At 36.3% G+C, this 18938-nt stretch overlaps 1 protein-coding gene across 2 annotated transcripts in view; it reads left to right on the top strand.

Annotated features, from left to right (window-relative positions):
• The window catches only part of PLCL2 (phospholipase C like 2), a 96028-nt gene that overhangs the window by 12674 nt on the left and 64416 nt on the right, over nucleotides 1-18938 (top strand). The gene's annotated exons all lie outside the window — the stretch shown is intronic.

Consider the following 18938-nt stretch of genomic DNA (forward strand, 5'->3'; position numbering starts at 1 on the left):
CAACAGGTCCGTTAGATTGCTGTCCTGAGTTCTTGTTAGGGTTATCTGGGAGTACCTCTTTTCTTTTTTTTTTTTTTTTTTTTTCTTTTGGAAAGGAGGACATGGGGGAGGAGAAGAGGATGAGAATGAAAACCAAAGAATTCACAGCTGCAGCATCTTCTGCTGCAGTATCACTTTTATTCCTATGTTTGATAGGATAACTTATTGTCTTTTTTTTTTTTTTTTTTTTAATTTCCTTTGGAAAGTGAGGTCGCTTTGTTTTCTTTTTCCTTTATGCAGAGCTTTCTGGCTGTAGAAGAGAGGGAGTAACCACTGTTAGTTCTTTCCTTCTCAGTCAGATTGCTGTGTTGGGACAGCAGAAAATATCTGTTATTGTCATTATTGAATCTTCATGCTCCTGTGTCCACCTTGTGACAAAGTTCAGTGCTTGAATCATAATATTTTTGAGCATCTCTGTGAGCAGTATTATCTTTATAGAATTGTTTGGCTTCTGAGCTTCAGATATTTCTCCTGCTTGCTTTAAAATATCTGATTACATGCTATTTTTCTTCTGTCTGAAAGTGATAACCATTCAAATAACAGGAGTAGAACATAACATGGATTTACACTGTTTTACACGTGGAAGATAATATTTCCTAAATATTGAGCATAGTGTCTCAAATGCTAGTTTGGAGGTCTCTGTCTCACCAGAATAAAATTTACCATTCCCATCCTGGCAACTGCTGATTAATTTTTATGTTAATAAAAAAACATAACTATCTCAGTCATATACTCTCAGTGTGGTCAGTTGCAACAAGTACATTCTTTTTCTTCTCCATTCAATCCCAAATTCAACTCTGCCCCTACTGAATATATAACATTTTCTATAATCACTTAGGGGAGGAAGGTGAGGGCAGATTTTAAAGGAAAGAGCTTTGTGGTTAAAGGCCAGGCCTCTAAAAACTGGTTTGCAAAATTAACTGTTTGCCGCAGATCTAAGAACCTTGTATTGTTATTATTTTTAATTAGGTTACAGTGTTTAGATTTATAGTACAGTCCTGCCTGCATTGGAAATATTCTGAGGTGAGTAATTGATTACTGAACTTATTTCAGATCTTACTTTGTTTCAGGTGGATTTAGAAAAATTCCATTATGGAATACCAAAAACAAAATGCAGCTTTTTCAGAGAAAACACCACTTTGTGATTTAGCGTGGTGCCCAATTGTTCACCATGAAATAGAATTTGTATATTAGTTCAATAGTTGCTCATAGTACTTCACTAAACAGTACCTGAGGTTGGGATAATATGGAAGTAAGGATTTTCTGGTGTGGTCTATTATGATACCATGTAGCTGTTAAAAGTCTAAGAAGTCTAAAATAACTACAAGTGAAATTATTTTGTACATAAAACAGAAACACTGAGCCACGTTATTTTTATTTCTGTTTGGCTCAGAACTTTGCTTCTCTTTTCTGTATCATTAACTCTTACAAGAGTCAAAATTGTTCATAGTGAAGGTGACTCCTTGCTCTTCTATAAGTGAAACGAGTAATTTGGGAATACGACTTGCATCTTTGAAAGTTGATGATTTGAGTCAGTAGCCTCAAAAAAAATTGTATGCTTTTCTTACTTCCATGCACAATATCTTATTAATATCTTACAGTATCTTGTAGCTGCTTAATAGATATAATGTTATGTTAACAATACTCAAAATTGATTTAATATTCCTGTACAGCAAATGAAACCTTTTCTTGGCATTACAAAATATGTGTAATTGCAAAATTTTCTATGTGCTTATTGCTTCAAAATGCATATAATACAGTTCTTTATTCTATAAATGTATGCCTCATAACCCTTCCTCATTTTAAATGCCTGATCTGCACCACTTAATAGTGATTGATGGGAATATGTCAAGGGTTTCTATTGCATACTTCTGTTTTCTGCTTTGATTGCAACCCAGGTAGGCTGTTTGGATTGTTTACTTCTTTGTTCCGGGAATTTTCAAAAGCGCGATACAGAGTAACTCTTAGGTCAATTGATTTCAAAATCTTATGTAATTTTTCACAGTGCAATTATATGCACCTTCCTCTTTTTAGTTATCTGGAAGACATCACTAAGAGGCTTTTGTAGGCCTTTGTAGGTTTTTGTCACGTGAACAGTATTGGTCTGGCTCTTTACCCTTCGTGACCTTCCCTATCCTTGAACTATGGTTGTATTTAGAACAAAATCAGTAGTATTGAATATTTCCGCCTATAAGGTTAACCTCCAGTAAACCCTCACGAAACCTTCAGCATTATCCTTGGGCTTTCTGGGACTCTGTAGCTGACTTTTCTTGCTTTGTTGATCTCCTAGTTATTTTAGACAGCATGCACTCTTCTGCTTACCTCCTGTGTCCTTATTTTTTTGGGTTGACTGTAAGGAAACCTTTTGAGATAAAGTATGTGAAGTACATGTTTTGCATTCCTGTTATGTTTTCCCACAGCGCTCTTAACACTCAAATATCACAAAGTCTACAAAACTGTGAAATTAAAAAAAATCATAACTTGTGAAAATTTATTAATTTGACTTTGTGACATTCTGCATATGCACCGTATTTTCATGTTCCTGGCATAGGAATATATGAATACATACAAAATTTAAGTTAATGTGGAGATTCTCAGATATAAGGATCCAGAAGGGATTTAAGAAGACGCAAAGTACCACAAGATGGAAGAACTTATGATTATTACACAGACAGCTATTATGTCGGGCAGATAACATTAGATCATAGAATAATGATAATCCATTTTAGTTTTTACCAAGTTACACCTTATTCTTATGTTTCCTTGGTTCATTGTTATGTGATTAGCAAGATTAGCAAGGTGCCAACATTGTGGTTGAAACTTGCCCTCTTAGCAGCGATTGAATTAATTCTGGAATTGATTGTTTAATGCTTAGTTATATTTACGAAACATGTTAACAGCTCTTTCAATTGATCCTATACTTTACTTAACCTATTTGTTTCAGCAGTTTGAGAGTGATTAATTTCTGAGTTGTGTTAAAGTAGAGGCCCCGTGGGCTTTGTCTGTATGCTTTAGCATAATGGGAATCAGGAGCTCAAAACTTCTATTTGGCTGACTATGAAAATCTCCCTGGAGAAGAGAAATAAGGATAAACAGTTCTACAACATTCTCAAAACTTATAACCAGTTACAGAACTCTGAGGAGTTGAAGTATGTGGGTTAAAAAAAAAAAGTTCTGATAGTTAGAAATTCTTAAAATGCTGTTCCTTACAGACAAAAAAAGAATCAATTAAAAGATCTTAATTTGTTATAGTAGAAAGGAAAAAAAAAAAAAAGCTCTTTATTAGTACAGGCCAGCAACTTGGCAGGAACTTAAATCTGAGTCCAAGGTTTCTGAAGCCAGCAGCTTGAGAATGTTAGCAGATTTCAGTGCCGGTAATGAGGGGAAAAGGCAATGATTTCACAGACAGCTGAGGGCAAAATCATAGTCGCATTCTTTAAAGAAGTTACTTGAAAAATAAAAGAGTTACATGCAATAATCAATAGAGGTGTTTTAAATGCTGATGTTGCCTATGTTTTCATTGCTAAGCAGTAGGGTGATTTTTGGAAGCTGGTGAAAAATATTTTTGGTGGCTGATAAGGATGACATTCAGGCCTAGGATAATGTGATGGAATGAGGCAAAATATTTTTGAGTCCTTTACCTACAACTTTCATAAATGATTTCATCACGGTAGAGCAGTGTGTGCTAAGTACAACACGTACTTTGTGGTGTGGTTGTTCGTATTTTCCTCCTGAGATGCCAGTACATTTCTTGCTGGAAAGTGTCTTGAGAGATCCTATTTGAGAGAGGCAGTTGTTGAGCAGCAGCAAAATCCCTCTGTAATTTGTCAAATCACCTTCTCTTAATGTTACCGTGTATGAAATTTATTTGACGTTTCCTCTATCTCTGTCTGAAAATACAGTTCTTTTTCCTAGTTTTTAAGATTTATTTGTTAATGTAGTCACAGTAATATGTTGTTTCCAATATAATGCATCTTGTTTTCCTACTTTAAAATGAAATTTGTGACTGTCCCACGGAGAAAACCCCATTTTCATTCACTGTTTCAGTGGGAAAACAAACAGGACTGCCATTCTCGCACCTGCTGCACTGAAGAAAGGGAGAGAGGCAGCCCTTCAGAGAAATTAAAATATGTGGATTTTTGTCTTAAATTGCAGAACTGCTCAGGAGTCAGAAATGTTCTCATCCATCGCCATATTTATCAGTTGTGCAGGAGAATTCTGTTCCCTTTGTCTGTGAGACAGAAATTGTGCTGCTTGGAACTTCCTCATTTCCATCTCTGTTGTTTGTGTCGCTTGCCAAACTTGTTATTTGTTTTAAATCAGCAATGGAAAGCCATTTCTGCCTGCCTCCAGGAAATCATCAGTTTAATGCAGTTTGTTACTGTAAAACATGGTATGAAATGTACTAGAACTCTGGGAGACTTGGAACCAAAGCTGTTACCAAATATGTTGTTATCTCATCCCCCATCTGACATTTTATTTCAACATTCTCAATAACTGATTGATGGAAGGTGACACCTAGTAGGATTTTGTAACCCTGATTTGTTTACGTGTATCAATTTAAGAAAAACCACCATTGTTTAAGTCTGATATTAAGCTGTAACTTCAACCACTCATACTAGAAAAGTATAGAAATTCACCAAGTTATGTTGAAATTTCTTGCAAGAGGTTATGTGCGAATTTTCATATCAATATGTTTTCCTTCAATTGATGCAAATCTTATTAGGGATGAGAAACCTGTTTGCACTGCGTAATGTTCTGAAAGGTCTTGAGTTGTGGCTTGGAGAAACAAGGTCTCAGAAATCATTGTCAGAGACAGAACAGTAATCAAGGGTACATTTGTTAACAGCACTGAAGGGAATCTGGTAGATTTTCAAACATAAGGGAAGAAACACTTGATTGAAAGGCTGTCTTTTACGGAAGCTTCATACAACTCCCTCGCTTTGAATTCCATTCACACGTTATTTTTTTCCCTTTCATTTCTGTGTGTGAGGCTGTAGGGGGTCTTTTCTGATCTGCCTGTTATTTCAGTTCTAATAGTTGACCTGTGTTGATTGCTCAGAACAATAAAAAGGATAGTGCCATTTTATTATTTTTTTACCAAATGCATAACTCCCTTTCTTTTGTTATTTATGTGATGTGCGTGTATGTTTTGTATCACTTCATGACTCTGTTTTTGGAATCTTTTATTTTAAAAGCTAGTAGCATAAAGTTTTTGTCATTTTCTGAGTCTAAGCATGTAAGCTTGTTCTACTTGGTGCAATGGGTGAGAGTAATTGAATAGACTACTTTGGTAGATAGGTGTTTGACGATCTTTATTTCACTTTTGAATTCATATTTTGGTGTCAGATTTCCTGTCCTGTAAAGTAGATATTTGTGATGTATAACTTAAAAGATTTCTTGAGATCTTGAAACCATGTTTCTCTGATTAATCATATCCGATTTAACTGTAAGCCACCCTACACCTGTAGTACAACTCTTCTGCACTGCTCAAAGCCTGTTCTGAACTCATGAACTTGTGTGCTGGTAGTAATTTCACTCTGACTTCCAGTGAGTTTCTGAAATATGTCACATCAGTATCCACACTGAAAGTTTGAAATTACAGTGTCTCCATCCTGTTTGTCTGCATTGTTCTGTTTTATCCTCATTCACTATTTAAGCATAATCACGTTCTGTTGTCTTCTTATTTCAATGTACAGTCTTCGTACAATTTCTTCCACAAAAGATTCATCATTTTATACTGAACGCTATTCAGTTGTTAACAGCTTTTCTCAACTATTAACATGCAAAGAGTTACAGAGAAGAATTGAATTAAATTGCTGTCACTATTCCTTTTTGGTTTAGATGAAACCTTCTTCTAGTTTTGGCAAATGTGCTTGGAATTATCCTTCCCCAAATGAGCCTTTCTAAGCCTTCATATTCACAGAACCATAGAATGGCTTAGGTTGGAAGGAATTGTAAAGCCCATCCAGTTCCAACTCCCTGCCACGGGCAGGGCTGCCACCCACCAGCTCGGGCTGCCCAGGGCCCCATCCAACCTGGCCTTGAATGCCTCCAGGGATGGGGAATCCACAGCTTCTCTGGGCAGCCTGTGCCAGTGCCTCAGCACCCTCTGAGTGAAAAATTTCCTCTTAACTTTTAATCCAAATCTCCCCTCTTATAATTTAAAACCATTCCCCCTTGTCGTGTTCTCTTATTTATTCTCTTTCCCTTCCATTCACCTCCTTTACCCGTATGAAAGAAAGCTCTTACTTCTGAAAATGATTGGAATGATTTGATGACTTCTTTGTGTGGGAGAGAGGAAGATTATTTTCTTCATTCTTGATGCCTTTTTCTCTTTTCAAGGAGTTCAAGCTGGCCTTTTATTAACAGAAATTGCTTGCTGGCTGAATCTGTTAATAAAGTTCTTGCATTGAATGTAGGTACCTGTGGCTATCTCGTGGTGGGTACTTAAATTATTCCTTCGTGCTCAGCAGGATGGGGATTGTGGTTTGTAAGAGACGAAAATGAACAAATAACTGTTCAGTGATTGTCTGTGGTGTTCAGAATTGATAAGATCCAGTTGATCTGAATGGTCCTTAGCAGATCATTCTGAATTGTTTGAATCTGGAAAATATTCTGCAGAAGTAAAGTTCTGAGTGTTCAACTCTAAAATTCACCAGAGAGAGTTTATTCCACAATTCCTGATTAGGATTCAAGCTGTGTTGCTGCTTTGTTTTTTTACTGATTGAAAGAAAATAAGATAAAAACTATTCGCATTATTTTCTTGAGTTCTTTCTTTTGATTGTAGAATGAAGTTAAAACATTAAAATTATATACAAACCCAAAAATCTTAAGGAAGGTGACCTTGTAAATCTGATTACTTAGACTGGCAAAGTCTCTGCCTGGGGGATTCACAGACTATGATTTTGTTTTCAAGTGAGAATTATTTGTTATCTTTGATAGTAGTTGGAGGCTTTGAACTCTGGGTCTCTGTCAGTGTCTTGGAGAGAAATGTCTCAAGGCAAATGTAGAGAGTGATGAGCTCCTCAGGAGATTGTTGGGCACTTGTTTTCTGGCTATGGTAATGTAAGCAGAGTCTAGAAAAAACAGTGTGGACTGTGACTGATTAGACAAAACAAATGGCAGTTTCTAGTGTACTGAGGAAAAAATTGGAAACACTTTGGCAAAACATCTGTTGAACAATGTGGTAAAAAGATTCTTAATTTGGGAATCTGAAATTCTTTCTGCTGCTTGCAGAAGCATATGCGGGGTTAGTATCAAAGTGATGAAAACATAACCCCAGAAGAAACTGAATTGTTGAGTTTCCTAAGTGACAAATTTGCCCATTTTATTGCTTACTCTGCAGCATTTTACTTGGCTATATTCTCTCTATATTTTTATTTGTCTTTACACACATAAAGAACAGTGGTATTAGTCCCAAGAAGGTGCTAGTGATGATTGCTATTAGCTGAAAATAGGGCTGGAAAGGATGTTGATGGTACCATGTGTAGTGGGTTGACCCTGTCCACACACAGCTGCTTGCTTCCCTATTTCTCCCACTCTCTGCAGGGCAAGGGAAGGGAATAATAGCAGGAAAAGCAAGAAAACTCATAGGTTGAGATAAAGGCTGTTTAAAAAGTGAAGGAAAGAGGGGGGAAACAGAAAGGTATGCAAGACAAATCCCATAAGCATGCCTATGCCCAGCCAGTCTCTGAGGAACAGCGGCCTTGGAAGGTGAACTTCCAGTGCAGTAAAACCTCAGGTTTCATTGCTGAGCGTGATGCTATATGGTATGCATGTCCCATTGGGCAGTTGAGGTCCAGGCTGCATCCCATCCAGCTTCTTGGCTGCCCCTGGCCTTCTTGCTGGAGTGAGTGAGAAGAGCCTTGACACTGTGCAAGCACTGTTCAGCAGCAGCCAAAACACTGCTGTGTTATCAGTGCTGCCGTAGTCACAAAACACAGCACCATAGGGGCTGCTTTGGGAAGGTTAACTCTGTCACAGCCAGACCAGGTTAGTCTTGTGTCCTGTAGTAGGATCATCAGAGTAATACACTTCTGCCCCAGAATACGTGCTTTTCCTTATGTGTGTATGGCATAAGGTTTCTCTGCACATGTATTTTGATGTTAATAACAAAATTAAAGGCATGTATTTTCCCATCTACCAAGAAAAAAAACAGACCATGGTCATTTGAGTAAGGATGCTAATTCATTTCTCTCAGTGACAGAGCGTGAAAATCTTCATGACTTTTCTGAAGTACAGGGTTTCATTTTAATAAAGAGAGACTTTGATCAGTTCTCACTTTCATCTCATAGTCTTCCCATCACGTCAAACTTCCTTATGACTGCAGCAAGTGTACGTCAGTTTTTAGGAATTATCTAGTACATGTGAGTCAGAAAGTCTGATAAGATACTAGTATTTTAGTAACATTTGAAAGCAATTAATTGCTCCTAAACTGTTTAAAACTCATCTTGAATTCAAAGAGAAAGTGCTGTGGCTAGCAAACTACAGTACTCATGTATTTGGGGAAAAAACTGTCTTTCACACACAAAAACTGTTAAGAAATAACCATAGTTGTTGTTTCATTGGTCAAACTGCTTTGATTTCCTCTATTATACAGGTAATTAGCTTAGGAGGACTCCGTTTGAGAAACAGTCCTAAATTTGGTGTAATTTGTTATTCTTTTTCCAAGGGTAGGTATTTAGAACAGGTCCTTAAATCAACTGCTCTTGAAAACCCTTGTATTTTTGTTTCTTAAAATCTAGTTTTAGATGATTTAGTACAATTTATAAATAAAACTTTAAATCATTGTTTTTATATAAAGAAAATCAAATATGTTTGATTCTCGCAGTTGTTCCTCAATGTATGTGGGGTTTTTAAAATCTTAAGTATTAAATGCTTGCAGAAAATGTGAAGCTTGACATTAAGTGTTTGCCTGTAACTAACTGCTTTGGCACAAATAGGTGCAATTTTGTACGTGAATGGTTTTGAATTAAGTGAAAGATCACCAAGTGCTAAATTAGCTCTAATTAAATTGGCATACATCTATTACTTCTTTCTGTAGCCATCATCAGATTGCCAGCTAACATGCACACTGGTGTGTGAATGTACATTTTTTGTTCTCCAGTGTTTCTTTGAGTATTTTACAAAACAACTCATTGCTAATTTTACTTATTTTTTTTGGAGCTCAATGTGTGAGTGTCTCAGGTTCTTGTGGGCACAAACAGAGGAATTGGAAAGAAAGCCCCTTTGCTACAGGAGAACTTGTGCATTGATTTGCTATAGAGTGTAGCAGCCTTGCATGCAGGGGCTGAACAGGCCAACAGGTCATCAGAAGGCTTCAGAAACAGACAGCCGCAGACTGAACCCTTACGGATGGAAAAATACATTCCCAAGCTTGGCATCTGGGTTTGACATTGCCAAAAATATCCATGAGAGGTCTGTACTGAAACACATTAAGGAGAAAAGGTTAAAAAGAAGCACAGCGTTAACACTACGAACAGGAGGAAGCACTGCCAAGACTTGGATTTATCCTCTGGCCGCTTTTCTTTCTAGCTGCAGTATTGCAGGAGATGAAATGTCAGCTGTAGACCGTGTTTCATTCACACAGTATAGAAGCTTCAGAGAAGGGATTGCTGTGCAAACATCCACTGCCAAACACATTTTGGTCAGCTGTTACTGAAATGCCAATAGTTGGGTTTTCTGTTAGTGCGTTGTTAAGGAAAACTTATTAGCCCTATTAAACTTGATGACTTCAAACAAGGATGACAAACTACTCTTGTTTTGAGATTTAGGAATAGAAGAGCACCTGAATTGTTAATGTTGGTACAAGTATATTTTACTATTAAAAAAAACAACGAAATAGGCACATAAAACCATGACAGGCACATTTATCTGGTTTTGCTGTTGGTTTTCATTGACAGTATTATACTCCTCTGTTGCTGTAGCTTAATATGCAAAACTTGCCAAAGTTAAATAGAATGTAAGAAAAACACACCTGTTCTTAATTGATACCTGTCTAGAAGTTAGGGAGTGGTGGTGGTGGGAATAAAGGCACTTTACAGAACTTACGTTATTTCTGCCAGATTGTAGTACTTAGGTCTGTTACTGTGTTCTCAGTCTTGCAAATGGAAAGTAGTTTGTTTTTTTTTTTGAAATGTTTTAAAGTTTAAGAAAAAGATAGTGTTTTATAGAAGAAGGATCAAATGGAGTGTGAAATGCAGAAATTTAAAGAGCCAATTGGATTTTTTTGGTTTAAAATGAAGAGGCCAAACTGTATCAGTACAGCACTTTGCACTCACTAAAGTTGGAGTAAGCAGTTGTTACGTAGCTCATAAAAAATACAATACTGCAAGGGTTGTACCAGTAAAAGTAAAAAATTAACTTCCTGTGTTTTATTGGAGGATTTTTGCCTGTGCTATTCTCAAACTAAGACCTGACCTGAAAAGTAGTGCTTGCTAGTTCAAAGTAATGATTTAAATGTCACACTATTTTCCATTGCCTAGACAGATGTGACGCTGAGTAGCTGCCTCCTGCCATCCTGCTTGTTGTGCCTACCTGTGGATGGAAACTTGTCTAGATTTTGTGGCCAACCATACAGCATTGCTTTCTTGATTTGAAATCAGAAACAGAAAGTTGCAAATGAATTTCAGTATTTTGATTTCAAAGAAAATGACAGGAGCAAAACCTTCTCTTTAAATGGCAGGAATGTGTCATTTGAGGACGCTTGAAATGTAAAATGTGACTTGTCCATTTCATTTGAACTTTTATCACAGTGCTTGCAGTATTTAGCAGGAGCAGTGTGTTAACAAAATGCAGGAAAATAATAGGAAAATCACTCAAGCTTGAAGAGTAATGCGTGATTTTTAATTTGCTTGGAATAACTTGTAAAAATAAGATACCAGAAATATACAAATATATACAAATATACTTTCAGAATCACTTTATAGAAAGATTTGAACTCTTGTAGACAGTAATGAGTCACATTAGTGATGTAACTTCCCTAATGCTTGCTCTTGGTCTCAATAAAAATGTTCCCTTTAGGAAAAAAAGAAAGAAAAAAGAATTACAGTTGTATTTATCTTCTCTAGTTCCAGAATTACTCAGTTAAGAAACACATGTACAGAACTACTGATTATTAGTGAGTGCTTACTCCAAGGAATAGAAGTTGCAGCTGTTCTGCTTTCCCATTTATAAATGTGTTTGAGTAGAACCGTGCTAATGTTAGTGCATTTACCTCACAAGGGACTTGTGTGCTGGGAAAGGGTTATTATCTCTGTTCTGTGAACACAGTTTCTAGAAACTGAGTTTCAGTCCACTATTGGGTTGTTTTCCAGTAAAAAGCGGCCAAAGGGTTCGTTTAGTTGCTGTGTGAAACGCTGCAAACAAATCATCTCCTCCTCCCTTTCTTCCCCTCCTTCCCTTCTGAAGACTTGTTCGGGCTGCCTCTGCATTTTCCTCCAATTCCATCACCTTCCAGGTCAAGCAGAACTGCTTTCTCATCTTCATCAGCCTGCACAAAACCTGAGATACTTACTTTCTACCTCTGAGTCTCCCTGTAACTCATCATCATTTTGCCTCTCTTCGAATCTTGATTAATTTCTTAATTTCTGCTCTGAGAATCTTATTTAATTTCTTAATAGAAGTATACATAGAAAATGAACATGATGTTTGTCATCTTTCTCACCGGTGCCGTTTGTTTTCCTCTAGTTGTCCTCACTGTGCTCCTTGCTGTAGTGATAAAATACCTTCTTGCTGCTCACACTTCTCCGTGGATCATTTTGCTTTCAATTTATTTATGACTTCCACTGGTTTTACCACTCCCAGTGGAATACCCTCAAGGACTCTTGCCTCTAGTTATGAATGCTATCCTTGTTCTCTCTGTGATGTTCATTTTCTGTGCCCTGTCAGCATTGAGAAGGAAGATACCTGTGTTAAGAGTTGATACCAAAGAATCTGGTAGCTCATTATTCAATAAAATTCCTGACTTTGAAAGACATGTTTATGCCTATTTCTTGTTTATTGGGTTATAGAATGCAAAAGAAACCCTATGGACTCTTGATTTATTTTTGGAAACTCAGTGGTTGGCAGTTTCTGATTACTGTGTTCACATGCCTCCACTATCCGTGAGTCTGTAGGCACCGTCACAACATACAGTGGTGCAGTTTTGCATCTCCTCCTGTTTAAAATCTGGAGGGTAGCATTCGGGCTATATTTCTTCCTACTGCTGGCCTTTATGAATTAGCAAAATGTGTGCAAATAGTTGTAATCTCTCACCCAAGAGCAGAATAAATTTGCAGAGATAATTCTGTAGACAGTATGCTTGCAGTAACTGTTAGCATTTACTTAGGCTGTATAGCATGGCAGCTAGAAATGCGAGTATGTAACTAGCAGAGATTAGTTAATTACAATGCAGCAGCTTGCACCGGTTGTAAATAATGATGGGCACAGAATGCAGCTCTAACATTAGCAGCTTGGTTTTGTAATGTGTTTATGTAAGTGTACTGTCAAGGTTTTTTAATTTAGTGAAGCTTCAAAAATATTTGTATTTGCCCTATTGGCATCTCAGTTTTCTTGGTTTTTTTTTTTTTTCTTCTTGTTTTTTCTTTTTTTCCCTTCAGTGTAGATATACTTAAAATTGCAAGTATGACTTGAAGACACTCTTAATATGTTAATCTGTATAATAAGGCAGTGTTGTGAAAGTTATCCCTGCAGCTCATATCAAATATCCTGCCTGCCTTGCTATGGACCTTGGAAGTGGAGGATTCTGGTGTTATGTATTAGTAGCTGTTAGTAATGAGGACATGAATTTTACAAGGTGGTAGACAAGATAATGATAGAAAAATGGGTAGGAAATTGCTTCTCAAGTTCCCACGTATAAATGAATGAATTTAAATCAGTGTAGCCCATTGTGATTAAGGTCTGCAGTAGAAATCTTCTAATTTAATACAGATGCTGAAGTATCTTCATTAAAAACTAGAACTCGAAAATCAGTTTTGATCTGATGTTAGCTTTTTAAAGATATATCAGGATAAGTCTAACCGTTTGCAGCATGTTTTGATGGATCACATTTTGCTGCATCCTTTGGATGGTGTTGTCTGAGTAATTTTTTTGTGAATATAAATATATTCCCAAAGACGAGTCTGCATTTTTTTATGTTTCAAGAGAGAAGGTTCCTGTTAAACATGAAATGTTGATACTGATGTTCTTCTTCATAAACTTTTATGACCTTTTAGAGGATGAAAATAAGGTTCCTTTTTGGCCCTACAGCTGAGGAAATCTCAGAACTTGGAACTTGTTGCCAGAAGAGGCAATGAAAGCTGTTCGCTTTGCCACATTCAGGAAGCAATTCGAAGTAAATTATTTTCTAGATTTTCCGAATGATGCCCTCGTTTGGAAATTAATTTTAAAGGGAAGAAATAAATCTTACTTACTGATAATTAGACAGGAAAGTTGAGAGCATTTTGTAGTGTGGTGAGGCAAGTTTTCGCTTCAGGTTTTATTTTTCAGAGGCATTTGAAAGGCACAAACACGTAAGAGGTTTCTATACACTTCTGTGTACAGTGGAATAGATAGAAATTAATGGAAGACAATATAGACAATGTAATGAATCTGTTACTAGCTGATAAGAATCCAGTGTTTTGAGTCAGGTTTTTTTTTTCCCTGACAAAGATTAAAGTTGTGAGTAATAATGCTTGATTATTTGTTAAGGGACTCACGCTGAATTGTTGCTGAAGTTGTTTGGAAACAAATCGAAACATGTAATTGGTTTAATATAGCTCATTACCTATCAAGAGTGGCCAAACCTCAAATGTATCATTTTCTGCCTTGAATAAATAGCCCTAATTCTTAGGTGTGTCGTGTTAATTTATTCTTTGAGTTGTCATGTTGTCAGTTTTCAATAGTTTTATTCTTAGCTGACCACAGTTCTTTAAAACTCATGACTGACTCAATGTAGCAGTAGTAAGACAAAACATGCCTTCAGAACTGCCCTTGTAAATTAGAAATTCTGATATAAAATCCAAATAGTGTAAACATTCAAATTAGTCCGATGATTTCCAAAACTGTGTTTGCTTCTTGATTTAAAACAACAAAAACGCCACAGAAAATATGAGGTGTAAGTAATTTCAGCATGGTAGCTTTCTGAGCTTTCTGTAATCCAGAGGAAATTCTGATATTCATAATCAATTCCACAGTCCAAGGGGAAAAGGATATGCTTTATTTATAGGATGATACACCATGAGGATATTCTGGGGCTGATGAGAGATTTCTGATTACCATCTGCTGCAACTACTCAAGTTTCAGAGTGGATTAACTATGTATACCGAGACTGTAAGATCCTAAATCCAGCTGTAGACTGTTTATCAGTAGTGGTAGTCTATGTAAAATCTCCTTGGGTGAAATGTCTGGGTTCTCGTCTACAGAAGAAGTATCTTGGCACCTGGAAGTGACAGTGTTAAATAGTTACTCAGTCAAACCGCAGGCTTTTGTTGGAGCTCATTAAATGCATCTTTTCCATTTTGGTGAAAATGAAATTGGAAATTGAATCTCCTGAGTCTAAAGGTGAGACAGTGGTCAAAAGTGCTTTGCCGGGTCAGCGGCCAAGGTTTTACAGGCTTAAAAATGAAGGAAGATGAGGGTAGAACACACTTGACTTAAAAATCTACGTCTAAGACATGATTCAGTGCAGATTTTAAGATTCTTTAAAGCTCTTTACTTCTCTGTACCTTTCTGGTTTGGAACACAAGGTGTTCCATGGGCAGGAGAAAAAATGAGGCTTAGTTTTCTAAATATGCAACAACAACTGCAGAATTCTCCTGTTAAATCCCATTCTTTAAGAGGCAGCTGTATGGGTAGCTATAGATATGCCATTGGGTGATGGCTTATGAGGAACAGCTTAATTTTGCCCACTCTTTCTAGTTAGAAGTACTATTTTCAGTCTCCTCCTCACACCAACTCTTAGGAATAACTGCTGGAAGAAAATAATGTTAACAGGTGGTAATGAGTAAAGACAGGCAAATAGATGAACATTTAAACTATTTCCATAATTCGTGTTCTTAAGGTTAGTTAAAAATATACATAGGATTTTCTGTTTTGAAAGTGAGAAACATAGTAACTTCAATAAGAATTAATTAAATAAATGTATATATTTAGAAGAATGTCAAGACTTCATGCAACTTCTGTTGTGCTTCAGTTGTCAGTTATGTAGTCTTGACTACAGTCACTTCTATGGGATCTATTGATGCCAATTTTCTTTCTCTCTTGGGGAGGCTTTTTACTATTGGATAGAACAGTAATGTAACTCTGATACTTGTGATGTTCTATAATCATTTCCTAAACCATAATCCCCAACTGCAGCCTAATTGAAGTAGTTTCTTGCATAGATTTTTTCCTTCTTGCAGTCTACTGAATCCTTACTAAACTTCTTATGCCTGCTTTTTCTATTAGTTGAACCCTGTAGCCTGAAAAGGGAGCAGGGAGGTTTTTTAATCTATTCTTAAAACAGCTGCAAAAGGAAGGAGAATAAACTGTACTTAAACTCTTTTTGGCCCAGTGCTTTTCCAAGCTAATTTTAGTAAACACATGTTTTGTAAAGGCTGTAAACTTAAAATACATGTTCTGAGAGCGGTCTTTTTTTTGTAATTTTTATTGCAGTGGTTGATTAATTAATGTTTGTGGTATGATCAATGGCCCTATGAATGGTAGGTAGAAGGCTCTTGTGGGTTGAGGACTTGGCAAATACTTCTAAATGAAAAACACTAGCTAGCTTTTGCAAAATGGGTGGAAATTTTCCTGGCAAGCTATAGTAGCATTAACAGAGGAAGAAACGCGTTTATGCTGCTGACTAAAGAACTTGCTTTCTAACTTCATGTTATCAGTGAATTAATAAAGAAAAGATTGTCTTGTCCTCTTTGTTGCCGAGGAGCAATTGGTTTACAATATTGGAAAGCATAAAATGTTGGAATTTCATAAGTCAGGCAGTACTGTGGTTGGGAAATGATTAATAATTTGGGGTTTTTCCTTCATGATTATTAGGAGGTATACTGCCCTACTATGACAATTTTGTGGTGTCTGCAAGGAAAAAAACACCATGAAATAAAACTCATCCAATATTAAGGTAAATTTCCTAGAGAGTTTTATGGGGAAGACCATGGAGAGTGTGAACCGCAGGATCAGGTAAAAATTTTCCAGACATTGCTAGAACTAGATGGTCTTAATGTAATTTCAGGGCTCTTGAGACAATTTTTGTTTAGTTGCCCTGCACTGAAAATCCAGAGTACTGTATTTTAGGTTAGAGTGGCTAAAGGAAGTTCTAAAACAGAGTTACGTAAGCTATTTAAAAGTTGTAGAGCTAAATGTTATATTCCTGGGGTTCTGTAAATCAGAATCTAATTAATTTCTCATAAGACTGATGAAGTGTGACAAGCCATGGCCAAAGGGAGTGGGAAGAGTTCAGTGTGATGAAGTATTGAAGTTGCATGTATCTGTAGACATCTTTACAATTTTATGTGGATAAGACAATTTGTTTTTTTTTTCCAAGAAAAATAACAAGTGCAATATTGTGGTAGGTCTTTGTCCTTAAAAGAATCGGTGTTTTGCTTTCATTATTTCCACAGACTTTCTCCAGTAGATTTTATGAGATTTTGTTCTTGGTGTGAGGGCTTGAGGTGGGGAGTTTCATACAACTCATAATTTGTCAGTCTGAGAAGATTGTAGATTCTTGGACTGCAGATGAAATGCGTTACAAAAAAAAAGAAGATAGTGTTACTGAAGCACCTTTAGATCAGCTATTTTGCATTCAAAAGCAAAAGTATATTGAGACGTATGTATGTGTTTACATATGCATACATCATGTAAACGTACACAAGAATATATGTTAACATTGTCACCTTAAGGTTTCAAAACAGTGTTACTGCTCTGAAATAAAACTTGGCAAGGGGTAGGGTTACCATAGTCGCGTTCTGTGTGGGATACACTCACACACAGAGTTTAGAAAAATAATAATAAAAAATCAGTTAAATGAATTGGATTAGAAAAAAAGTGTATCGTGCTATTCTCAGTAGGTCTTTGATATGTGGTGTTAGGGACATTACGTTATTTGCTTGTCTTTGAGGAGTGCAGCAACCTGTAATACAGCCAGCAAATCCACCCAGCTCTCATCTCGCATTTATTTCAGTGCTCAAAATACCACCCATGCTTTCTCCCAAAATACTTTATTCAGTCTGCAGTATGAGTGTGACTGAAAGCCAATACTTTGAGGTGCGAACGCTCAAATTTGTCTTCCTTCATTAGTAAAATACTTGAACTACTCTCCCAGCAAAAGAGATTATGCCTTCGAACTGCCCATAATCTGCAGACCAGGGTAATTATTTTTGCTAAATCTAAGTTCAGAACAATTGGTTTGAACTATGTTTTGCTTAAGTTTTGAAAGCCCATTGCCCAGAAATCAGGGCACTTCTACATCTGACAAATTTTATGCAAAGTTACTGTTAATTTTTGATATAATTGTATATTTTTATCATCAGTGCAATTGAGAACAAAACTTAGCAGTAGGGACATTGTTTCTTCTTAGAGTAGAAACTATGGAGGGTGACTGTTCCCCCTTCCCCTTTACTATTACTTGTTTGTGTGATTGCATGTATGAACATATGCATACCCAGAAATCCCTACAATTTTTATCTTCTCTCCCAAGCAGAATCATTACTGTTCCGTTATACTTTTCTACTGTATAGAACATGATATATTATGCACGAGAGTCATAGCTTGATCTTGCTGTAGAAGCAGGTCCTTTTCCTTTTCTATTTATTTCAGAAATTTAACCCTCTGCTGAAGTGTTTAGGACTCAAGTAAGACGTGAATAAGATATTATTTTAATATTGAAAATAAAAAGCCAGAGTAGCTTTTAAAAAAAAATCTTAAAAAAACCCAAACCCAATATATTACTTCTTTTGAATGAGAGGGAAGCTTTGAGGGACATATCTTCACTTTCTTTAATATAATATTATATTATATAATATTTTTTTGTTCTTTTTTCTTTTATACCAAATATCAGAGATCTTAATGATCGGTTTTTCCTCTACTACCATTATGCTAAAGATGTGTGGGGTCAGTTATTTCAAAACTGGTTCTAGAGCTGTGCTTTTTTCAGTCTGCCAAACTAAACCCTGAAAATTATGCCAAAATTCTTGCTGATGGTCTCTTTATTTTTTTTTGGTGAAAGATTTTATAAACAAAAGAAATCAAGTAGATTTTTCTACTGAACTGAAGGCATCTGCTACAAATGGGTTTTTCTTAACACCACAGGCTTCCTTGGCTAGTCTCCTTCCAAAAACAAGACATGAAGAGAATATACTGTTCTGTATTGCTGACTTAAAAATCTTAGCAAAAGGCTTAAAAACTAAACTAAATATAAAGCTGTGATCCTTCCAGAGAATAGTGCAAATTAGTTGGTAACATGAGTGCCTCTAGTGAAGTAAACAAATTAGGAAGTTCTGTATGGCAGCATGGCTTCCTGCATAAGCACTGCACTATATTTGGTAAATGGGAAAACACACTTTTTACTGTATTTCCTTCAAGTCTTTTCTGTCATATAGAAGCAATTATTTGGTTTTTACCAAGCCAGGAGGAGACTGTTCTTTTGTATGCACTTCGTGTCTGGAATGCTCAGACAATGGAGAATTCATTTGATTTTTTTTTTTTTTTTTAGCGTTCTAGGGTATTAAAGTAAACCTGTAAGAAGTTTTTTTTTTTTTTTTTTTTTTAAGTTTAAATGATAGCTGGAATGTATTCCTTGTATAATGTGTTTTGCCTTTAATGGTTGTGAGAAGGATCACGCCTCCTTAGTTACCTGAAAAAAATCATAGCTGAAAGACAAGGAGGTGTATAATAAAGTAGTTACCCTGATATGGAAACCTAGT

Source organism: Numida meleagris, chromosome 2, assembly GCF_002078875.1.
Source record: "Numida meleagris isolate 19003 breed g44 Domestic line chromosome 2, NumMel1.0, whole genome shotgun sequence".
Classification (NCBI taxonomy): Eukaryota; Metazoa; Chordata; class Aves; order Galliformes; family Numididae; genus Numida; species Numida meleagris.